This window comes from Beta vulgaris, chromosome 5, assembly GCF_026745355.1.
Source record: "Beta vulgaris subsp. vulgaris cultivar EL10 chromosome 5, EL10.2, whole genome shotgun sequence".
NCBI lineage: Eukaryota > Viridiplantae > Streptophyta > Magnoliopsida > Caryophyllales > Amaranthaceae > Beta > Beta vulgaris.
In genome coordinates, this window is record NC_079206.1 from 6,724,841 (window position 1) to 6,732,931 (window position 8,091).

The following is an 8,091-nucleotide window of genomic DNA, read 5'->3' on the forward strand; positions in this document are numbered from 1 at the left end:
CATTTGTGCTCTATATTTGAAAAAGTACTTAATTTTTGTTGAAAATTTGGACTTTTTAACATTCGTGCTCTAAATTCTTTTACATGGCATCATAATTATTACTTACCCTCCAAAAGTCCAAAGTGAGAACTAAAAAAGCAAAAAATTACTTCAATCCTTTTGGCGCCTTTTGTATTTTGCAATTTGCATTTCATAATACTTTAAAGATGTATTAACTTACTTTGTGGAACGAATGTAATGAGTCTAATTTTCGAATCATGAGAAATTGAAAAAAAAAAAGTATATTATTTAATATTAATCGGACTGGACTGGATTGGACCTGGACTGAAGAAAAACGTTTTGTACTGCACTAGATTGGACAAAGTGTCTTAAGCATATATATATATAATATTATTATATATATATATATAATATATATATATATATATATATATATATTATAATATATATATATATATATATATATATATATATATATATATATGTAAGCCACATGAATTCATGCTTAAGACACATTGTAGTTTGCACCTGTCAAAGCAATTTCTTTTCGTCGTATCAATCAAGGTTTAAGGAAGAAGACATGCATACTACACTAAAGGTTGCCACCGAAAACTCAATATTACATGTATGAATATCCAAATACATCTACAAATATGAGCTCTATCATGGGCACAACATTAGATCTAGGGATGATTATTTTTACTGGAGAAACTTGAAAAAAAATTCAATTGTTTTGTTTTATGCATGATGATTGTAGTTGAATTGATCTTTTCGTGAAATTTATAGTTGATTGTGCTTTCAAGAATGCCACTTTTAGCTTGTAAAATGGGAAATTAAATTTTTTTATCCACAAATTTGCGGCGGTTGCTGGGTCAAAATCGACGCAAATGGACTTACATATGAACCTCAATGCGTTTGTGGCAAATTGTGTCTGATGCTTCTACATCACGATGAAAATGCAGGTCCTAAATCGACACAAATCGTCATTTTTTTAATATTATTGATGCCGGTTAGTTCTTGGGTGTAACTTGATGCTATTTTTTTTTGTTAACACGGACATGGAGCTCCCTTCATACAACAGTTCCTCAGAAGCCTTTAATAGGTCAAGAAACACCTTTTGCTTGAGGATTAGGCTCCTCGTCCATTCCACTAGGCTCTTCAACATTGGACGGTTCTGGGTTATTCCCAAGAGCATCGAAAATCATTTCACAGTATGGATAACATGGATCATGTGCGGATCGAGGTAACTCTTCACCATGAGAATACCAATCGTAGTAATCAGGTATAAATCTAAGAAACCTGAAAATTTGAAAATAAAAAAAAATTGAAAAAACTACATTACCACACTAACATTACAGTAACTACAAAATTAAAAAACTATAATTTAAAAACTACAAAAAAAAAGCAGAAAAATATATTACAAAATTAAAATTTGAAAATCGAAAAAAATAAATAAAAAAAACCAAACTGTCAAACTATAACAAATGACGGACGAAGAGGAGTCTAAAAAACCGACTATCTCCGGTACAGGTAAAGACGAGAAAAACGAAAAAAAATTCAGATCTTAAAAACGAAAAAAAGGAAACAAAAAACTGATGAGGGTTCGAGTCGAACGACTTGGTGAACGACGACCGACTATCGGGTTAGTTGTTGCGAAGAAGATGATACCGAGGATCGGGATTATTTGTTGCGAAGAAGACGGCCGACGATCGAGGTTAGTTGTTGCGAAGAAGACGACTGAGATCGGGATTAGTTGTTGCGAAGAAGACGACCGAGATCGGGATTAGTTGTGCGAACGACGAGGTTGGTGGGAGGTGAGGGTTTGACAGCGAACGACGCAGTAGAAGGGTTAGAACGGTAGAACAGCGTTATTGGAGATGAGAGATGAGAGATGAGAGGTGAGAGGTGAGAGGTTAGAGGATGAGAGGAGGAGAGGAGGAGAGAGAAGGGTTTGCAAAAACGGCTGAGGAGTGAGATGGTAGAAGGAACCCTAAATGCCACTTTGGCGGACGCGTTTTATTAAATTCTTAAGTCTATTGCTGCGGTTTTTTGTAGGAACTGTAGCAATAGATTAAAATATGATTTTTTAATATTATTGTAGTATATTGCTGCGATTTTTGTGAAGAACCGCAACAATATGTCTGGTCAAATAGTCAACTATCTTTCAAAAAATTTCCTGTTCACTCCATATTGCTGCGGTTTTAGGCTGAAACCGCAACAATATCTTTATTTTATATTTTACTTTTTCTTTTTACGCGATATATTGTTGCTATGGGTAAAACCGCAGCAATACCACCGCAGCAATAAGCAATTATTTTACTAGTGATTGAATGTTCACTGGATATGACTCAATGTACAAATGTTCTAGCAAGATTGTTCAATTACTAAGACTGAATGTACAATGTTGTTATGACTGGATGTTCATGTTATTTTATAGAGCTGACTTTGTTTTATGTATATTACAATTGCGTTAATGCTCACTATGTATGACTAAATGTACATTAGCTTCACTAACATGCATGCATAACTTAAAATCGTTGTCTAATAGTCTTTGTATCATATCTCCAACAAACTTTGGCCTTGCGAATCCCAAATCCACATTTAAAGGCATAGTCATTGTATAATTTGTAAGCTTCTTCATCATTAGCAACCTCTTTGAGTATCAATTCAGATGTCTTAGACTCAACATATTCTATAGACACAAAAAAAAAACTCAATATGGGTATTAAAACAAAAGGTCAACACATAACAAAATGATTATAAACCAGTTAATGTACATGAATGTCAACAAAGTGTACATGCAAGGTACGTGCACGTACATGCAACTGTAGGTGGAGCTAGTAATAAAAAAAATGTACCACAACCAACACAATAAGGATAAATCAAAATGTATACTGATGATCATTACTTTGATCACTGAAAAATACAAATGTACACTCGTATATTATTGTACAACAAACCATATGCATTTGTACATCAAAAAATTGCTTCAACAAATAAATACCAGAATAATTTCCTGGTAATTCATCTTCTTCTCTTTCTTCTCCATCACCTAAATCTCCCATTGCATTAGAAGGAATAACATTATCCTTTGAAATTCCATCATTTCCACTTATATCCTCCATTTTATAAATTGAGTATATAAAACATGCAAAGTTTAAAAAATGCAAAACAGGAAATAAAATCAAATATCAATTTTTAGGAATTTATGATAGAAATGAATGAAAACTAGTGAGAAATAAATGAAGAACAAAATAAATGAGAGAGAGAATTAAAATGATTCTTGAAAAATAAATGAGAGAGAAAGAGAGTGAATGAGTGAGTGATGTAAACAACAAAGTACAAAAGCTTGAAATGGGGGAGTTGACCCACTTTCAAAAATACTACCAAAAGTCAGCCAAATTTTTGGTTCCCCTAAAATTAATGAAACGACGTCGCTTAGGGGAAGGTGTAGGATGCTCATCCTACTCCCTTCCCCAGGATCTAATTTGCCACTATGTATAGCATGTAATGCAAATGTTGCCTTATTTAATAATCACTCTAATCAGCATCCTAACTTTAAATGGGTCCAACTAAAAAAATCCTAAATTTAAGAGGATTTCTCCCAAAACCCTTCTTCAACAGTGTAACAGGTTACTTTTGTGATAGTCTTGGATTGGCTTAAAGTAATTTTAATAGGCGCCAGCGCCACTCTTCCTTAAGCTTAAGCATGTAAAACAAACGAAATGCTTGGTTATTCTATCGGAATATGCCACACTTTGACACTTGTATTAAATTTATTACGACGGTACAGACAATAATCATGGTTATAGCAGAACCACATTCCGTTGTCTGAACACTATGGTCAAAGGAAAAAAAAGCACCTAGTACATTACTACAATCTACATATGGCAGCTAGGAGTAGTCAAAAGTAGAAATCCAGATAGAATTCCTCAATGCTAATGGGAAAAGAACTAACCATATTTCTTAATTCTTACTGCTTTACCCTTGATTATGTATGTCTCGCTTTTTGTCTCGCTTTAACTTTCTAGCTTTTTTTCAGTTTTGAGGAATCTTAAAATTTTTGTGAACCTTAAATTAACAATCTCAAACAAGGACAAAAAAGGCAGATTTGGTAAGAACTACTAGGGTAGCCCCCGCTGGTGGAGAGAGAAAATCTATGATTAAGTGCTTAGCCAATCACCATGCGCAATAACTATGACAATAGAAAAAACGATACTGCATGAATCATGATTAGCCAGCATTCTTCGTGTTTCGGTTGATATATGGCTATGTTCAGTTCACCTTATTTTTGCTTATTTCAGATCTAATCAGATCAGATCAGATCAGAAAAAATAAGTTCAGATCAGATCAGTTCAGATCATGCTTATATTTAAAAATCATTATATCTTTCATTACATATTAGTAAAAATTATAATAATTGAATATTAATAAAGTACTCATTGAGACGAATCAAACAAGACCCCACATGACTATATTTTTTCTTATATATTGAAAAAATCTAAATGATAAGATCTTGTAATCAGAAAAAATAAGTTCAGATCAGATCAGATCAGAAAAAATAAGTTCAGATCAGATCAGATAAGTTCAGATCAGGAAATTTCAGGTGAACTAAACATAGCCATAATCTTCATGATCTGATGAAATAGAGATGAAATGCGACCTTTCGATATCAAGAACCGCCAAATTATGTTAAAAAGTACACATAAATTAGTGAAACAGCGGTTGAGGCACGTACATAGGACTTAGGAGTATATCTAGAAATTTCATTTTATCGAAAAGGTTCTATCAATTTCAACAAATGATTTTCCTTTGGGATTTGAAACTTGTTTTATTTTGATCATTTCGATTTCTCTATCAAAGATATACTTATGAAGTTATTCCAACTTATTAATTGACACACATGGTATCTAGTATCGGACGTAGAAAATATAAACCCATAGTAAATTATAAAGAAATATAAAAGCAAACATGAAGGATCCGCGGCTCAAAATAAAGCCATGAAACAAGTAGCTGGTAAATTAAAATTGGAGCTGGCCCAATTTGCAGATAAAAGGGTCAGATAAGTTCTAGAGTATTCTATTGTTCCGGTATCATAACGGTGGCAGTCCTCTAATGTGTCCATCAGTAGTAGAGTGCCGTCTGTGAGTGAATGGCTACAAGGAGCCAACGTAAACTACCCCCTCAATGCCCAAATCGGTATTGGTCTACTAAGGATTTAGAGAGATAAAGTAGAGAGATTGAGAGAGATAATAGTGTTTAGAATGTACCTGCAGAATAGTACCATTTGACTATTTATAGAAGTATTATTCCTCTTAAAGATTGCATAATTCGTAAACACGTGTACGATTGAGTTGAGTCTGATGGGAAGGAAGATTTTCTTATTTTGTCTTTTTGGGCGTCTGCAAACACGCTCTAGACTAGGATCAAAGATGATTCTAATCTCCATATATAATGAGGTCGCGTCCTACTGATTTCATGGCGGACAACACACATGACTTGTGTCCGCTAGCAAACTTTGTGCTACCCATACACTTATTATAGTTTTTTATGTTAATGAAATGTTGAAGTTCAAGTACTATTTAAATCGTTGTTGTTTAGGCATTAATCTTTAATGGGTCTGCAAACATCAACCTTAACCCTTCACTAAGGTTCTGTTTAATTATAAACACCTAGTACTCTAGTAGGGTTGTAAAGTAAAATCAACCGGCAATAGGTGAGGTAACCTATCAAACATACACATTACCCATTCTTGATTCTCCATAGCTCCTACGACTACAATGTTCGATAAACTCACATTTACATTTTCTCTTGATATTGCTCTACACATACATGTGAGCAATCTATTTTCCCAAAATAACTTGAGGAGGTCATGATATCTTTCTTGGAACCTATTCTAAACGTCTATTGAGATTTGAAGTCAAATGATCCTCTCTTCAAGCGAAAGTTCTAATGGGTTGAACCTACATGTTTTGCGGACGAACCTCCTTATTTGTACTTCCTCCGTTTTTATTTAGATGTCACGCTTTTGAAAAACACACTTACCTAGGCAAAATTTTAATTGAAGATTAAGCAAGGTAAGAATGGGGATTAAAGGAAGTAGGCCCACCCCCTTTCCCACCACCCCAGTAAACCAACCCCTTCCCCCACCCAGCAACCCAACCCCTTCCCCCATCTTGCAGCCCTCTCCCTTACCACTGCAGCCCCCTCCCCACCACCGCAACAACCTCCTTCCCCCACCCTCGCCCACGTGAACTCCCACCACCATCTCCACCAACACAAACCCCTCTCCCACCACCCTTAGTCCACAGCCCCCTCCCCCCATCCCTTTCGAATCCCGAAGCTCCCTGACCGATGCCGCTAACACCTTTGATCTTCAACCTCCGACCGACTTTTTCGGATATGCAACTACCTTCGAATCTGCATTCAAGTGGCAACATTTTTGAATCTTCAACCTCCGACCGACTTTCGCAATCCTTTCGGTTCTACAACGTGAAGAAGATGGCGTGGTTTTGCGACGTCGTGGTTTTGCGGCATCGTTGTCAGAGGTTGTGGTGGTTTTGCTGCGGCGTCGGCGTCGGGATTTGAAGGGGGGGCTGCAGGCTGGGGGTGGTGGGAGGGGGTTTTCGTGTGTCGGGGTGATCGGGGGTTCGCGTGGGCGGTGCTGCTCTGGTGGTGGGGAAAGGGGCTGCGAGGTGGGGGAAGGGGTTGGGCTGCTGAGGTGGGTGGGGGAGGGGTGGTGGAAGAGAGAAAGGAGGTTTAATTAATTTAGTTTAGTATATAACGAGGTTAAATTAAGTTGGTTTAATTTTGGTTAATTGTTATAAATAAGGGTAAGTTAGTAATTTGGTAGCATAAAACTTTCCATTTTGGGGAAGAAAAAAAGTGTAAAATCTATTTTGAAACATGTCGTTTTACGAAATTTTGAAACTTTCTGATACATATTGATTAAGCATTCAAGAGCATTCAAAGGAAGAAACAAGAACAAAGAAAGAGAACATAAGAACTTGTTACAAACCGGTTCAATTTATTGAACAACCACCAACTTTCACCAACCAAATACCACCAATCTAAGATCAAGTTATAACAATAAGCTTCTAACTTGCATCTACTTTGAGTTTCAATCACTAATTCAACGATTAAGTGATAGAATTAAGCAAAGATTTGTAAATGGTCTAAACTGACCGAAAGAAGCAATAAGCACACAGCTTAATGTTTTGAGTGTAACTCTCTCAATTTTGATTCAAATGACTTAATTCCAAAAGGATAGCAAACTAACATATTTGTTTACATTGTGTCCAAATTTCGGCTGAATTGGACTTCCCTAGCTATGCCAACTAAGCTAATAAAAACATGAAACAACAATTACAATCTGTCCAGCACACCTCCTACAAACTAGCTTAGATTTCTATTGGAAGTTAAAAACAGAAGAAACTACCAATAGGATACTAAAGTAAACATATTAAACTATTACTCCTCAAAAGCTTGTCCAATTTGCAGAAGGAAGGCTGGACGCAGGAGCTGCTGGCAGTAGCATACCTTGCATTGAAGCACTCTTCTCTCATTGGTTTTGCTTCCTTTGCCCATGTGGTCTTCATATGGCCTCATTCACTTCCCAAGGCTTCAAAATCAGTAGGTGGTGGCACCAAATTGCAGCAAAAATCATTCCTAAACTAGCTTATACAAATCGGATTATATGAGCTTTTACTAGCTTAACTCTTAAAGCATGGTTAACATAACTTAAACATGTACTTAGGCTACTAATCACTTACTAAACTTGATTAACAATACATAATGATGTTTAAGGTGTCATTAAGTATTACTAATCTTGCTTAAGTAGAGATTAACATAGGATTAGCCTAATCAAGTTGCTTAAGTAAGGTTTTAGAATAAACCGAGCTAGTTAGGCTTAGAAATTGAACCTCCTTTACCAAGTTCTCCTTTTGATCATGTAGAAGAAGACCTTGGTTGCTTGAATTAGATGCTCCTGCATCACTTTCCGTTTTTTTTAATCTTTACCACTTTTGATATTATGATTTAAAACATACTTTCTTCGTTTTTTTTATAGATGCTACATTTTTCTTAAATGGA